At 35.7% G+C, this 18323-nt stretch overlaps 1 protein-coding gene across 1 annotated transcript in view; it reads left to right on the top strand.

Moving 5' to 3' along the window:
• Positions 1 to 5144: 5144 nt before the first annotated feature.
• The window catches only part of Poxn (paired box pox-neuro), a 71394-nt gene continuing 58215 nt past the window's right edge, over positions 5145 to 18323 (top strand). The window contains exon 1 of the mRNA XM_074180967.1: positions 5145 to 5823. The gene's annotated coding sequence lies outside the window, so the exon portion shown is untranslated. The remainder of the gene's footprint in view (positions 5824 to 18323) is intronic.

Genomic DNA, 18323 nt, shown 5'->3' with positions numbered 1-18323 from the left:
TTCTTAAATTGATTTGCTACGGATCCTGTTTCTCTGAATTTCGACATTATCCTTGACACAGTAGTATGTTGAACATTTTTTCCTGGATGCCGTTCATTAAAAATGTTAGCTACCTGCCGGTATGGTGTATTCTCACCACATATTAAAACTAAGTATTTCTATTCTTTCCTGAAGAGACAACATTATTGCAACAATAACTGTTAAAAATTCGACAAGTAAATCAACAACTTGACACTACCATAGCATGGAGTTTGTTTATCAAGACCTACTTAAAAATTTTATTCAACGTGATTAAGCATCCTTACCGCCCTAGTTAGTGTTTATAAATAATCTGTAAATACTGAATATTGAAATTTTAATGTAATTTCAACTCTAGTAATTTTATTGATACTTATTGCAGTTTTTGGGTTGTGTCTGCTTTTTCAAAATTGAAGGTATTGACGTTTGTTTAAGAAAATAGCCAAGTGATTGAAACTTTGCACCAGTCATGTTGAAATTTTTATAGCACATTTTTAATTTCTCTCTGAAAATGTCCGTATGAGTAAAAATTTATCAGAAAAGTTGAACTTCATGATAAGTTTGTTATGTATATATGAATTGATGACAATTAACCGAACTTGTTTTTTAAAATAAAGGGGATATCTGTCAAAAATAAGCAAAACGTTTACTTAATCCTAGTTGCATAAAATTTGGCATATGGATATAAAATTGCCGTAGACATAACTTTTTCAAGTAACTTTTTGTTAAATTCGATCTAGAAATGCACTTTTTCAATTAAAAAAAAAGAGTTGAATTTGACAAACACTGAACGTCAGTGGGTCGCAGTTGGCCGCATCATTTCAAGTTAAATTTAAAGCACAAACAAGTGCAGAAGTTAAACTTCAATGAAACTTTTCGAAAAAAAGTTTCCCATATGGTGCGCACTTTAATAGTGACACTGTATATCCATATGTTTTTCAGCAATAAACTTCGGTTCAAGGGACGAGAGTCTTTCAAAGATATGCCATGAAAAAATACAAGAACGCTGAGTAGAAATGAAAATAAAATAATTAACATGGAAAACCCAAGAAGATAGATATTTTGTAGAACTAACAAGAATTTATCATACAAAAATAAAAATCAATAACGAAATGAAATGTTTCTAAACTGAATAGTTGTAGGAAAAACCCTACAATGCACTGATCGGTAGTACCTACATAGTGCCTTAACACATATTCATTCATGAGAGTCATACGTGAGATCATAGGGCCTGATGGTCAATTAGTTGCGTGGGTCAACAGTCAGTTCGCACGGCGATCAACATATCTTCAATTGATATCGAAGTCATCTCCCGGGTAATTATTTTCAAAGAAAACCCATACGATGATAACTTCCCTAGTCACCCTGTATATCGACTGCCCTATCTATCTTGAAAAAAACAATCAACGATCAGCGACAGCTACCTCGCAATCACGACACGCGCAAGCTGCCTCCTCCATCATCTGCGTCCAAGTCGAGCTTCGAAAGCTGAAAGCTTTCCGCCGAACTCCCGGCGTCCGGTGCCAATGCTCTTCGGTTGGCGGGAGAGGGACACGCGCAGCCAATGAGCCGAGCGCCGTTCCTGCGATCGCCAATAGGGCGCAGGGTGACACGCGCCCGCGATGTTGGTGTCCTCTTCGCTTTCCGGATCGTTTCGGATCCGGATGACGCAGACGCTTCTTCTTTCACACCTTTTTTCGGGTCGGCCGTGATGAAGGGAAGGGAAAGGGGTGATCTGCTGAGGGTAGCGGGGGAGGGGTGGCGCGAACGAACTTGTTGCCTCGCGGTGGGTCAGGTTGGTTTCATCATGAAAATTTTTCGAAGCTGCTTCCTATACTCCTTCAACGTAAATATATTCCATTTTTTGGCCTCAATCAAGTTATTTATTCATTTCAAATATTAACATTGAAAATGGACACGAAACTTTTTTTTTCGCATTTTTATATATCACTAGCAACACCCCCTGGCTTTATTCGGGAAGCAGAGCATGAATGCCTTAATTTTTTGGCATAATGTCACATCAGCTTGTAACTAACAAAAAAAATTTCCCAACTATCGATTTTCATGTAGGACTTTCTACCGTGCAAGGAATCGCACGTTACAAGATGAGACCTCATTAATCCTCAGCTCGTACAAGTTTCGACTTTTGAGAGTTGTCGTGCAAAGGGGAAATCAGATCTCAGCAGACAAGATAAATACCTACCTAGTTGAAAACACAAAAATTCAGAATGATTCATTATGTCAAAAAAACACGCAACAACAGTCTTTCTCAATGAGGCGTAGCGCATCTTTGTGTGAAAAAACTTGAATTCATATTGTCGAGCGATAATTTTAAATTTGCGTTCTAAAATAATATTTTAGTGGTTTTTGAGTAAAACCCACACAGCGTGAAATTTGTTTCATATAATACCTATATAGTGATGCAATGACATAATTAAAGGGGAAAAAGTTTTTGGCTATCTACTTCTTCATCTTGGTACAGACAATGTGGGAATCTGAACGCTGAATTATACGAAAAACACTTTTCTCTATTCCATTTGTACCCAAACGTTCGTAATGGAATCAAATCAGATATCATTCACAGGATGTCTACTTTCTACACAATATAATTAATGAGAGCGGTAAAGTTTTATTTACATAGAATACTGTCATCCTCACTGGTAGACATCCTATGTCTCGCCGTAAGACACTTGCCTTATCAGTTCTTCAGTATCAAATAACATTATAAGAAAAAACGCTCAGTTTGTTCATAAATACGACTTTTTTGTCACGGAATGGGTCGACACCATCGATGACAGTACGTAAATAACATTCATTTGCTTATTTGATCAAATACCAGCCATTGGAAACTTGTTTAAATTGAAAGGATTGAAAAGAATAACAGTTTTTTGTATGATTTTCACTATCAAGGGTTTTACAAAAACCGCGCCACGTGTCGCTATACAATATCTTCTTCAAGAATACTTAATCATGCCTCAACCACCGTATTCTCCAGATTTAACCCCCTGCGACTCTTTCCTGTTTCCAAGTTCGAATAGACCCATGAAAGAACGGTGTTTTGCGGCGATTGAGGAGATGAAAACAGAATTCCTGAGAAAACTCAAGAACATACCAATCGGAACTTCTTCGAGGATCAGAAAAAATGCTGGCATGAGTGTATTATATCTGAGGCGGACTTCTTTGAAGGGAACAAATGAAAATTGATGAATAAATAAATAAATATTTTTTGAGAAATTGTGAATGATATATGAAGAACGTTTTGAGTATGACTGAAGAGGATTATCATGCCATTCAATGTTCAATGAAAGTAGGTGTTTCAAATGGTTTTTTTAGAAGTTAATCCCTCGAAATTCATTATCACAGCACTGTGAAGTCATCTATGATGAGGTGAGAAACAAAAGACACAGTTTTCTCAGTTGTTGAATGAAAATTCAAAAATTTATTTTTTTTACCACTTTTTAAATTTTTTCTCATATCATTTTTCACTTTTTTCATCTCGAAAATCTTTTTGAACTTTAAAGGGTACATCTTGTCTTACAAAAAAATGTCAAAGATACTAAGCGGTTAATTTTTGTGTGCCAGTGAAAGAGAGAAGGTTTTTAAGCCTCCTCTATATTATACCCCTAGAAATATATCCCTTTCAATTTATTTTAGTTTTCCCTGGAAACCTCATAGTTATGTTAGTTAGTTCATTAAACGATTTTATTCAGCTTGCTTTGTTTCTTTGTTTATTTACTTGTTTGAGTAAAATTTACTAATTGAAGTTCAACACCCTTTCTGTTGACAGATTGATCTTGAATATGGTGAACACATTTAGTTTTGATGACAATACAATTTCATACATTCTATATCATTGTAAATCTAAGATGGCCGCAGCTACAAAATGGCGGATTACATATTGTTTCACAACTACCTCAATATGGGTATCAAATGACAGGGCCTGACTGGTTGAATAGTACTACACTTTGAAAAAGATGCGAATTGAAGATGACCGCAGCTACAAAATGGCGAATTACATATTTTTTTCACTATCGCCTCAATATGGGTGTCTATCAAATGACAAAACCATACTGGTAGAATAGTAGTAAACTTTGAAAAAGATGCAAATTCAAGATTACCGTAGCTACAAAATGGCGGATTACATATTACTTTGTAATACTAAGGCACTAAATGAACTAAACTGAATAAGAAAAATTGAGTAACAAAATTAGAAACTGAAAACTTGAAAAAAAATAAGTACAATTCTTATGTAAAACGGTTTTATTGAAAAAAAAAGAAAACAATGATGTAGAATAATGTCCTGAAATCTAAAAAATAATTCGAAAGGGTCTAGATGGCGGTCATCATACCACTGTCCTCAGCAATCAACGGTATTGATCAGATAAATGTTCAATGAATCTGTATTTGTAAATCCAATTAAAAAAAGTTCTGAACCTGCCCAGAATCAACTAACTGTTTTATCGCAACTTTGAATTTTCGATAAATACATATGAATTCTTTCAAATTTCAAAATTCTCATGTCAGGCCGTAAAAACTCATTTTTTGACTATTCTGTTCCACAGTAGCCATATTGCGTGGGTCAATATAAAGATTCATGTACCAATTGACAGATCAAATGCATCAATTGACAGATTGCATTTTTCAAATGACATATTAAATATTTTAAATATTTCAGTTGACACATTGAATGTGTCGATTGACGCATTGAATCATCAATTGATAGATTAAATATGCCATTTTACAGATTTATGTGCCAATTGACAGTTTAAATGTGTCAATTAACATGTGAAGTTTTTCTATTGACATATTAAATATGTCGATTGCCAAATTGAATGTTTCAATTGATAGATTGAATGTGTCGATTGACGCATTGACTGTTTATTAGACAGATTGGATATCAATATGTCAATTGTTTGAATAAATGTTTCAATTGACAGATTGAATATGTCGATTGGCGCATTGGATGTTCAATTGACAGATTAAATGTGTCAGTATACAGATGTATGTGCCAATTGACAGTTCAATTGTGTCAATTGATATATAAAAAATTATATTGACATATTTTATATGTCAATTGCTAGATTGAATGTTTCAATTGACAGATTGAATGTATTGATAGACGCGTTGAATGTTCAATTGACAGATTAAATGTGTCAGTATACAAATTTATGTGCCAATTGACAATATTTTTTTGACATATTTAATATGTCAATTGCTAGATGTATGTTTCCATTGAAAGATTGAATGAGTCGATAGTCGCATTTTATGTCCAATTGACAGAACGTATGTGTCATTTGATGTGTCAATTGGCACTTTAAATACGTCAATTTCCAGATCAGATGTTTCAATTGACAGATTAAATGTTCAATTGACACATTGAATGGGTTAATCTGGTTTTTTATTTTTGCAGTGGCACTTATACGCCGTCGCACTCAAGCGACAGTACGATTAGGGCTCTCATTTATGGAAATACGTTCGTGCAAACGAGCACTTCCGTTAGATCGGAACCCCGTGTAACCAGATTAAAAGGCTCATCGTTGCCCTCGCAGAAGTGGCGCCACCCACCCGAACGGGGCCGGGCCCGAAAAAGGGGCGGGCGGCCACGACCCTCTACGCTTCCGACCCGGTCCGCGGTGCCCTCGATCGGCCCGTTTAAGAGTGTCGTAGTGGACGTCACGCGGGTCGTTCGTCGTCGTTCCGGAAAGCGTTCCGCGCGTCCTGCTGCGTCCTGCGACGACGGTCTAAAACGTCTTGTGCGAGAGGAAAAGGGGCGGTGGTGGAAGTTGCTGGTAGTCTGACGTCGAGGTGAGTCCTGCTCCGATTATTGAAATTTTTCTATTTTTTTTGTGTTGACTTATTGGTGCACCTCAAGGTTCGGCAAACATGGTATTCGCAAAACATCGATCATTTGATGATTTTTATGAGTATTGTTCATCCTGAGCAAAATAGAGCTAAAACATTTTCAATAAAATGATCACATTAATTATTTTGAATAATGTATTCATGATGATCATCTCAATGACTTTGGAAAAATGGAAACATTGAGCTTCATAAAAATGTCTCATTTCATATATTATATATTTTTCAAGCTGATGAAAAAATGAATTTTTTTAATTAATGAAAATCTGTAGTTCCACCAATGAATTCAAAAATAACTAATGTTCTGTTTCCGTATTATTACCAACAGAAAATGAACAATTATTTGAAGATGAAAATTATTTGTAATCGAAAATAACGTTTAGTATCTACATAAAGCAGACATTTTTCCAAATATACTTAAAACTCATTAGTTTGATTCTTCATGCTGGTAATATTAGGTAAAACCCCAAATGCCATTAACATATCTTCTATCTCACGATTTTCATGGAGTTGACAAAAACACAATAAAAAGTTTGTATTTCTACTGATGTATTCAAAGCGTTGAGAAAAGAATATTTTTATCAGAAACAGATGATAGACAAATATTTAAAGATGAAATGTATAAGTAATCCAAAATAACGTATTAAAGACATTTTCTCAAATATGCAAGAAAACTAATCATTTCGATTCTTCATGAAACGGCTCATTATATAAACGTGTTACTATCTGTTAAAAAATTTGTTTTTCTGTTAACCAGCTGTCGCCCCCTACGAACGACAACTCTCAGAAGTTGAGAAACTTGTGCGAGCTAAGGACTAACGAGGTCTGACCTTTCAACGTGTGATTCAATCATCTAATAGACGTTTTTATTTATATGTTACATGTGCATTATTTTCATGCTTCAAGTTATAAGTGTTAGCTTAGGTTAGGTCCAAACTGAGTGGGTCTATTCGACCCTCCACCGCAACTCGCAAGGGTTTATTGTGACTCACACCTATTCACACTTGACCAAATAAACCCAGCTTCTTAAGGGAGATGATTAGTTTATATGGTGAGTGGTGTTGCAGGTCAGATGTAAGAGCACGGCTCTGCCAAACACTAAAAAGCTGATTCGATCCCCAGCAGGGCAGGCCCAAATTATGTGCTCTGCTGTTTCATTATTTTCCAAACAGAGGCGACACGCACTGTCTTCCGACAGTCCGAGTCTCTACATATAATGATTCGAATGACAGTGACCTGTCAGAAGGCCTGTTTAGACATCGTAATTCATCCCTCCTGTAGTCCAACAACTGTTCGGTATCAAGCTTCGAAGAATGAATAAATGCCTTGAAGTGAGCCAATCTTGGAAGATTCTGCCAGAAGTCCATAAATCTTCTTGCCTTCCAGGTGTTCAATCTATGTTTGGCAAAGCCTAAAGCGATGCCAATGACAGGTTCGATGAAGCTGCTTGCAGCATCCTATTTTGCAAGGGAGTCAGCAGTCTCATTGCATTCCAGGCCAATATGGCCAGGAATCCAGACCAGAGACAATCTGTGAAGTTTTCCTATCAAGGAGAGACGTTTTTGGCAATTTGCTACCAATTTAGACGTTGTTCTGTAGGAGCCAAGAGCTTCCAACGTCACTTGACTGTCTGAAAGTATTTTTATTGACTTATGTGTGGAATTGGATTCTTCCAGTCTCTCTGCACACAATTCAATAGCGTTTGAAATACAGTCGCATAGGTTCCTTAGCAGGTTGCTATCTCTGTCATGAGTCTGCGACTGAAAATACCTGCTCCAGAACCTGAAGGTGTTTTTGTTCCATATGTGAACCAACAACTATCTGCTCTTAATAGTTCCTTCTAGGATCCAGTGCTCTCTACTCGGGAACAGTACTTTATAAGGCAGTTTGTGATTAATAGTTGGAGGCATAAAGTCAGAGGTCATTTCCAGAATGCTGTGACTTCCAGTGTCAATCAACAGTCTGTTGCACTCTGCATTAAATTGATTTGTGCAATTGGCAATGTGCACAAGTCTATATGCAGTCCATCTAGCCTCTCTCTCCAGAAAAATATGGAGAGAAGGTAGATCTAGAAGGATCTCCATGGCCGCTGACGGTGTAGTACTGATGACACTACTGATGACTAGACAAGCCTGTCTCTGTAAGCCAGAGGGATCCGCCTGGGCTGTTTTCTGTAGAGTCTTCTGCCACCAGGCAATTGTACCATAAGTGATCATTAGTCTGACAATCATCAAATAATCCAATGGATTTGTTTGGGACCTAAATCCCAAGTTTTATCACAAATCCTTATAAGTGTTATTAAATATCACTGTTATTGAAGTCCATATTGGAAACCAACTTTTAAAAAACAAAAAACCAATTGATAATACTAACCTACCAAGTCATCTCTTCCATAATCTGCCCCGTTTATTATTCAATCTTCCTTTATAATATCTGTTAAAAGAGACTGATCTAGATGGGTTAGCATTCACTTCATGATAAGTAGGCTGTGCGTTTGAGGCGCAGTGGAGGTTCATATTCAGATAATGTCCATAGTTGTTTACATTGCAAGTTTTGTGTATATACAAATGTAAGGAGTGGTAACGTATGTAAATGACGTGTGCAATAATACAATTTTCAGTACTATACATATTCTTCATGCTGTTATTATGACGTTGTTTACCATATTCTAAATTTTCATCACTTTTCTTATGCATTTCTCGAAACGTAAATATGATCCAGGTTATATTCTGTTTGTACAACAACAACAATTGGGACTCATCACCCCGAAAGAAACGTTATATATAAATATACATCACGAAGCTATCCATCATTTTCAAAATAAAAATAGACTTTTTTTTCGTATTCAAATTGTTTACCGGGTAGATCATTTGATTTTTATGTTGTTCATCACTGATATGCCTGCATACTTTATATAATATAAGATGAACCATTATATTTACCGAAACAAACTTACTCTATTTCACAAATGGCCAAGCTTTCGTCTCTGAGTAGAGACTTCGTCAGAACGCTAAAATGAAATACAATAGAAAAGAACTAAAAAATATGAACGATACTTACAAATAATCTGAGTTTTACAATTTGAAATTGAATATTGATGAAAACTTTTCACAAAATTGGCATATTGATGCTAATAATGTCATTTTCAGATATCTGATATTAATAATGCCATATTCAAAGCTTACGGTAATGACAAAAGTGGCATATAATCATTGAAAAGATTTCTATTTCATTAAAGCTTGAATGAATTTTGTACAACGTGTGAATATTTCAAATTGAGAATATTACCCAGATTTATCTATGTCTAGTAAATAATTGTAAATTATACTCAGATTTTCAATGCCTGTTTCATGGTTCATATCATTAGGATTTTTGTCAATGAGGACCATTTCGTGAAAAAGCCTTTTGGACATGTTTTTTTTTCCGAATATGAAACTTTTTCTTGATCAAATTTAATTTTGTGTCCTGTTCAATAGAATATTGAGCTGGTGCACATGAATTTTTGTTTAATCTTGTATCACTTTTGCGTTAGTCTGCTTGATAATGTGCTATAATGTGAGTCACAATTATTACATGGTATATTATCATGTCTGTAAACAATAAACAGTAGGTATTTCGTGATTATCCATAGTTTGTGTAACATTATTTTATGGAGTTTCATGACAAATTCAAGCAGGATATTTATTTCTCAAGAGAGAATTATCAGACCGATTATCGAATTGGAACTTACTGATGCATAGAAAGTAAATATTGAGCAAAACAATATCGTGACTTTTTTAAAAGAGAATCTGAACTAATGTGTACAAAATTCAGACAATCATGATCATTTCACAAAGCAAAGAAAGGTGATCTGAATAAATTCCGAGGTACTCTATTGGTCTCTTCAGCTTTTTTCATTCCAATATTAGGCTAAGAAACAGGGAGTCAAATAATAATAATTTGGAAAAAGATGAACAGCATGTTGTACAGAGTACAACATTCTCTATCGATCAATATATACAAGTTCACAGTAAAATTATTTATTGATATGTGCAGTTGCACATGACATTAAAACGGACAAAACTTTCTAAACAACCCAATACAAATGAATTATTGTTCTTATTCAATTCATACTCCAAATATTCAACTACAAATATTTGATATGGAATTGAAACGAATATCATACACAGGTACGTAACATAACGTAACAAAAAACATTTTGTCCGTGTGCACATCTGAGTTTTCTAGTGAAATATTTTATATTCCCGTAAGAGAATACAAAAATGAGGAATTTCCTGGTCGTTGGATTCGGCGTAAAGGGCATTCAATAATTGAATGGCCGCCAATGTTCCCGACCTCGCTCCCCTTGCCTTCTTCATGTGGGGATGTGTCAAGAAGCAGGTATTTTTGACAAAACCAGAAAACTTGCAAGAACTACGACAACGAATCACAGATGTGTGCGATACTATAACACCAAAAATTGTGACAAACGTAAGAGCAGAATTTGAAAGTGAAGAGGTTGGTGGTAGTCATTTTGAACATCTTATAAAATAAAATGAACCCTTTTTTTAACAACTAACATCTATCATTAATCTTCCTTATTAATCTAAAAACGGTGACATAGAGGCCTCTAGTTTATGCAGAAATATTTGTTCTTGAAGATCTTTGAAATGAGCTTCGAGAAATTCTCCCGTACTATGACTTTTCTGACCCCCGGTTTGAAATAGAGTCTTATGTTTTCGTCTTTTAATTTATGCAGCCCATCCATAATTGTCCCTTACCGCGTGTTCTAATCGGGCTGACCCTATACAGAACAGGTGAGAGACTCGTAAGCGAAAATAATAATTTGCCGGCGCTCATATAGCGAATTAAACGACATAGCATATTATCCATCCAGGATCTCCATTCATGAATAAAAATTTGCATAAACACGCATGATCATTATTACCACCCAATTATTCAGTGAGTTAGATCTGATTTTCAGTAATAATTATAGTTGGAGGACCAGGGAACTCAAAATAAAACACGAGGGTGTTTGGTTTCCCCCCCTTGTATATTTTGGTATCCCCCCTTGTATATAGTAGATGGAAACAGATACTTAAAAATTGAGAGAATACAACTCATTTCATGTTGTCAAAAACCAGGGTTTCAAATGGCTGAAGTCATATATAGAACATCGTAAATAAATTGTTTTACATAACATGAATTCTGCTGTAGGACATATAAGGTATGGAGTACCACAGGGCTCAGTTCTGGGTCCTGTACTCTCCTTATTGTATATTGATGACATCACTAAACTGTAGCATAGTGAATCACGACAGCAACTCTATGATACAATAAAAAAAGATATGAACCCAATAATAGTATATTATGCAACGATCATGTAATGATGGTTATTAAGACACGAGCATTAACCGGAATACGAAACGAGCCGAAGGCGAGTTTTGTATGGTATATGCGAGTGTATTAATAACCATTACATGAGAGTCGCATACGCTATTTTTTTTAAACCCGATAAAAAATGAAAAACTATAAATATTATATTTGTATTGAACACATTTACAGTAATTAACTCATACTTTTTTAAAAAATACAAACTTAATGGTATTATCATGGATATATGAAAACTATAAAGATTCTAATTATATTTATATTGAATATAATAACTGTAATCAATCTGATCTTTTAAAAATATTGGAGTCGATGGTATTCCTTCTATATCGCTGTTTTCAGACATTTTGATAATATAGGTAGGTAATATGAAAACTGATTTTGACAAATAAAGCAATTAGTTACTTAGGTTAGAATCTAGGACAAACAAAGGAACAGGATTCTTGATTGAAAAATTATGGGTTTCTATTGGTTGATAATCTGTATCGTTATGAAAAATCTGTATCATAATGGATATCATTATGAAACGGATTATGGTCATATAAGTGTATTGTTAGAGTACGGGTGTAGAAAAAATAATGTAAACGGTGAGGTATGGGATCGTTTTCTGGGATACAACAAATTACTTAGTTATGTGATAATATGTTTATTGTCTAAAAAAGAACTTTGAGATACATCTGTGAAGTATATCAAAGTTACTTCCGTAGAGAACTGTTCAAACGTCAATTTCAGAGTAATAGCTCTTTACTCTCAAGTTCCATACATAAAAATAGAAAAAATTTACAAAGTTCGCTCTGCGGACTACAAATATTCTATGACTGGATCAAATCATATAATCATTTTCCCACAACAATAAGGGGCAACATTATTAAGATATTGACTGACAAACGCTAAGTACTAATTCTGAAGTAGTGGAGTAGAGTGTGTGAAAAATAGTGTAGAAGCCAAGTCTGGAAAACCATTTGATGTTTGGTAAACCAATAAAGTTAAGAAAAGCGTTGATTAAAAGAGAAGTTGAGAGAATACTCAGAATGGAAAAAAGAATAAGGAAAGTTTGAAAGAAAACCCTTGTATGGAAACTACCAAAAATAACAGATTTACTGATACTATGTTAGGAAAAAAAGGCCAAGAATGGCAATTTGGTATTCGATAACCCAAGTGTCATTGTCTCAAATGACATTTACCAAATCATAAAGAAGAATAGTTGGCTTTACCTTCCCAGATACAGTGACTGAGTGATGAAAAAGAAGAAGAAAAAAGTACAATAACCCCATTGATGCTGAACCAATATAGAATGAAGTCGCAAAGAAGGAAATTGCTAATCCTGTGCTTCTTTTGAATGATTTTTTGAATAACTCATAAGAATACATTTTGATTTACTGCTGAATGTAGTGTCAACTCCAGTGTATAAGAAAAACATTCTGACTGCTCTAGACACTGAAACCAGAAAAAAAAAGAGGATATGGGGATGAGAAAGAGCATGAGGTTCAGTGAAGTCACGGAGAAACGGATCGTTCGCAGCAAAGGAGGTTGAAAGAAAACTAGCTTGGAGAATAACTTGAACATCATCGCAAAAACTTTCGACAAGTGTCAGGTGGAGATCGACATCAACAAGGAGAATCTCAACAGGCTGAAGGATGAGCTAGTTCAAAGAGAATGAAGAAGAGCCAGACGGGAGTAAACTGAAGTTTATATACTCTAATTAGAACTCCAAAACACCACACCGCCCTCAAAATTCAACCATTTGATAAAAGAAAACATTCTGGTGATTTTTGATGGTACAAAATTGCATGAAGTCCAGAGATATGCAACCAAGGATGTGATGAATGTGGCGCAAATTTGATTGTTTTGAAGCCATTATTGTTTTTGTTAAATAACACCATTGAAAAATGTAGCCCTTGGCAATTATTCCCCTCTTTCTGCCAAGAATTTCTGGAAATCTCATCGACGCTATGTTCAACATGATGAGTTTGTTCTTTGCTTGTGTTGTATGCAACGGACACGACGTGACAATATTCAGCTTAGGAATCATGAGAAGTTTTGTAAAGTAAAATCACAATTCACAACTCATCATTATGAATATGAAATCTATTTTAATTTATATAGGCCTCTAAAATAATTCCCACAGAAAATATACTTTATAGCCCCGTCAACAGTACGCTAATGAAAAGACAATACTTTTTATTGAGCAAATTATAGTACTTTGGCATAGACACCAGCTCTCTGAAGGTAGTTAGAATCGCATTTTCATCAAAAAAAATGTGGTGAAGCGTAATACGCTGTAAAGACATTGAATAAATAACAAACACTAAACGATTTTATTCGTCTCGACGATTTCTTTCGTAACTTAGGAGCAGATGTATTTTTTATACGTTCCACCTTTGATTTTAACACGCAAGTATTGAAAGTTACAAGTATTTATTCACCCCAGAGAGAATTGCTGTTCAGTTTCATCATCGCCGTTATTAATCAGTCTAAACATTCAATTTTATTTCGTATACCTGAATTCTAGAACCCAAATTATCATGCTGTGGTAAATCAAAATGACAGGTAATATTTTAAATGCCATAATATGTCCTAACATGATGAATGCGCTACTCTATGACATGAGGAAATTTAGGGTTATTCATTGAAAACATTGACCTAATGGAACAATAAAATAAATTCAAAATAAAAATACGTCCTGGGTGTATGAATGATACTAATATCACAATAGAAAACAAATCTAAAATTTGACTGACACACATAAAATAGAATTACACATACATCAGGATATTTTGTTTTTCTTTTCTCATTTTTTTTAATCAATATTGACATTCACTGAGAGGAAAGGTGATTTTCGAGTTTTATTTTGGAACATTCCAACGGAAGAAGACTCTTTTATATTGCTAGGAAGAGATTTGAACTCAACAATGCTTAATAAAATAACTACTTTTTTATGTTTAAAAAAAAAGATAATAATGAGGTAGATAATGCACTAAAAATATTTATCGATATTGATATTTATTGTATTCTTTTGGATGTGGAAATAATAAAGAAAATTATTATAATTGTACCACAGTATGCGCTGGTCAGGCCCTATCCCCAGAAGCCCCGATACATTCGGGAGGGCGCGCCAGCATTATCAACCAACGATCACTCCCCACACCGTGGGGTAAGTGATCATGGGGTCCGAGAATCATGTGCCCTGAGCAAGCATAGTGAGCCAAGAATGACAGCCTTCTGTATCTGCCCGGCTAAGATTTCTGCCTAGATGCGGCAAGCCGGTATGATTTCAAGATTCAAGAGTAGAGAGGGCATTATTTCACCAGAACTCCAATAATCAGAACAACCATTTTGACAGAGTAATCTGGATAGAGTCTGCGGAGTTCGAAGAGAAAATCCCGATATTTTATCCGTTTTTCCTCCTCTTTTCGGACGATATTCGTCTCGCCAGAAGCTGGAAACTCCACAACAAATATCGTCTTGCTCTGGTGGTCGAGAAGGCCTACATCAGGCTTATTAGCCTGATGGGGGTTTGAAACGAATAGTTCCAATAAATTCGGCACTTCTCGTTCCCTACAAAGGATTCAATATCCCCCGGAGCGTAGGGCAACACCGATGTCTTGTCAATACCGTAATAGTGTCGTAGATGGTAATATAGCACTCTCAAGGTCGCGTTATGTCGATGGATATATGCTGAGACACCGCATTTGCTGGACATGCTGATAGCAAGTGCATTAGGGTCTCGAGCGCCTCGCGGCAGGCCCTGCATCTTGTATCAGGAACCTCTATACCCACCACGCGACTTCGGTAGACATAATCCTGATATGCCATGATACCCCTCAGTTTTCGACTTCAGCCCACTCGACCTGAGGAAGGCGAACGTCAGGCGCTTTAATTAGCCAAGGAATTCAATGTTATTGAAAGCCCCATGCATTGACTAATTCTTGTGTTGCGGCAGACTTGAGGTAATCTCTGCGGCTTTTATATGAGCCTTTTACTGAACGGGTTCCAACTCGGTGACACAGTTGTGATCACTTTGTTCAGTATCGAAAACTAAACTAAGTTAATCAGCTGCCTGAACTGTCACTACTGTCAGGAATCAGGATTTTCTAAATTTACAGCAGTTAATTTTTGAAAGCTGTCGTCTCGACCAAATATTTTTTAGCTTGAAATAATGATGTTGAAAAATAAAAATAAATATCAATTTGTTAACGTACGTATAGTCACACTGAGCTCTTGAACGATCATTCGCGACAGGTCTAATCCATCCTTTCTAGTTGGAATCATACAACCAATGTTGAGAAAATGTTTGTTTTCGTGAATTTTTGTATATTTTTTAACATGTCCCGTTCCCGTGAATTACAACTGCGCTAGCTCTTTCGCTCGAGCTACAATCAGATGACCATTCTTCCATTTCCAGTATAATTTATTCCATATGATTTATAATACTCGAGACAGTCGATAATTAGTTTCAAGTTATTGGAGGTTATATGGTTTATGATAAGAATGAAAATATCCAAAAATATTCTTCTTGTCTTTCATCATGTAATGGCCTCAGTTACTAAGACTTTAACGTATTGACTGTGCATTCAATTATTCAAGTGTCAGCTGTCAGCTTCGAGTGCTGTCCACAAATCCGCTACGCCGCTACCGTCAAGTTAATTCCGTTACAGTAGCGGAATTCCGCTACGGTTGGCAACTCTGTCAGCTGCTCGGACAGCTGCCCTAAAAAGAGAAGTGGCCCCGAACTCCTGACGACTTTACAGGTTACATTCAGTACCATTCTGTCATGTAGACACTCCAAACTCAAAAGTCCACGGCCTCCCTATTGTCGGGGGAAGTAAAATCGTGGAACGGATGATTTGGGATGCAAACTCCTATAGACATGCATCATTTTTCGGAGCTTCACGTCGAGTTGATACAACTGCTTCCGAGTCCACTTCACTACTCCAAATGAGTCCAAATGGTGTAGGATGCTTCCATCTACGAGCTGCACATCCTCTTCGTAGTCTCCGCATCGTCCTCTTTTCAGGTATACCATTGCACATTAGTCTATCCTGAATTTCATACCGACAGCATGCGTGTACTCTTCCACCTACCTCAAGGACTGATGGAGATCCTTCTCTCCAGAGGCATGAAGTTTATTATCATTATTGTTCTTATTATTCTCTCATAATTTCTGGTCAAAAGCTCAACAAATCAAATCGAACAGCAAGTGTATTTACCTGATATGGCTCCAGCCGATTTTTGCTTTTTCCAAAACTCAAATCACCACTTCGAGACATTCTTTTTCAGTCGGTAGGTGACATAAAAGAGAATTCGAATCAAATGAATTGGGATGAATAAAACATATTGTGTTTCATTGACCAATTTTGACATAATAGTAAACACGTCTGAGGTACTGCTTGTAGTGAGAAAGCATGGCTCAATCACAGCTTATTACATAAATATATTCAATCATAGGGACCTAAAGTACCTGAAAGTTTTATGCAGAAACCTCTACTACACCAAAGGCTCTCGTATAAAACTCAAGGCAGCCGATCAAGACACGAAACAATATAAAAAATTAGTAATCGTAAGAAGCGTGACCGTAATTATACAGGTTGTTACGGTACTGGGTTAATTTAAATATCGATTACCCACGCTTTATGCTGAAAAACATGGAATTAATGTAAATCAAAATCATAAGCGCAACGTGTTCGTCTGAAATTATTCTGGTAGTTAGCTCAAATTTGCATCCCCTATCACGCATTTTTCCACCCTCATATAGATTTTCATTAATTCAGGCGGCCTGTTTAGAATTTTTACGGCGTTATACTTATGCGACTAGTAGTTACAAATTTCGTGTTCAGATTACCATGCGATTGACACAGAAAAATTTCACGAGAAACACGCGTTTGAAGGACTCTGTAATGTATTGGTCAGTATATATACTCAGAAATATAGTGCTGGGACCATATATGAGAAAGTACACTCATGTGCATGAAAAGGTCAACCTTGAAATGTTAACATATTTTAATATAAAATAACTTTATTTTCAAAACGATTTCAATCATTTTTTTAATAAATGGAAAGAAATCCATCCCAGAATGATTCAGATCGAACATATTTTTTAATAAGGCTCAATTTGATTGTAAATATGGTGTTGATGGGCAAATATTGCAGTGGCTCAAGAGCTATCTTACGGAAAGAACACAAATTGTTAAAGTTAATCATTACTATTCTCATACCATCGCAGTTACATCTGGTGTTCCACAAGGTTCACATTTGGGACCACTGTTGTTTAACTTTTTTATCAACGATCTAATCAGCTGTTTCCATGAAAGCGATGCTTTGCTATTTGCCGACATTTAAAAATGTTTCAAAATAATTAAAAGTGAAGCTGATACATGTGTCTATGAAACGATATAGATTGTCTATCTAACTAGTGTTCGCAAAATGGTATGTCTTTGAATGCATCCAAATGCGAAATTCTTCGCTTTCATCGAACACATCACCCAATCATTTTCGAATATAGTATTAATAATAGAATAATACATTCTGCTATTGAAACCAAAGATCTAGGTGTGATCTTAGATTCCATACTCAGCTATAAATCACAATCACAACATCACTGCTATTAAATCTCTTTATTTTCTCTGGTTAGATCTCATCTCGATTATTGTTCCATAGTTTGGTCCCCTCATTACGTTACACAAAAAGTGGAACTCGAGGCCGTACAGCACAATTATATTGCATTGGAATGCATTTTGAACATACCTTCTCTTGAGTTTCGCATAAAACAGAGATTTAATACTTCTATTCAAAATTATCAACGGACTGAGTATCAGTCCCGAGCTTCTCTCCAAAATATCTTTACATATCCCCAGTCGTTCAACTAGACAGGTGCAAACTATTTACGTTTCTTTTCACAGATTTAATTATTCATATAACAGCTTTATCCCCAGAACTCTTCGACTAGCTAACTCTTTAAATAACCTTCAAATCTTTAATATCTCAGTATCCCGCTTTGAAAACCATATTCTTCACTTAGCCATCTAATACTCGCTACTTGTGTTGTTGTATTGTGTTTAGTGTTACTTGCGTATTAT

This window comes from Leptinotarsa decemlineata, unplaced genomic scaffold (assembly GCF_025532065.1).
Source record: "Leptinotarsa decemlineata unplaced genomic scaffold, Ldec_3_MD MMD2_tig00026307_RagTag_RagTag, whole genome shotgun sequence".
NCBI lineage: Eukaryota > Metazoa > Arthropoda > Insecta > Coleoptera > Chrysomelidae > Leptinotarsa > Leptinotarsa decemlineata.
Note: the sequence above shows the minus strand (reverse complement) of the source record. Positions and strands in the feature narration are given on the sequence as shown.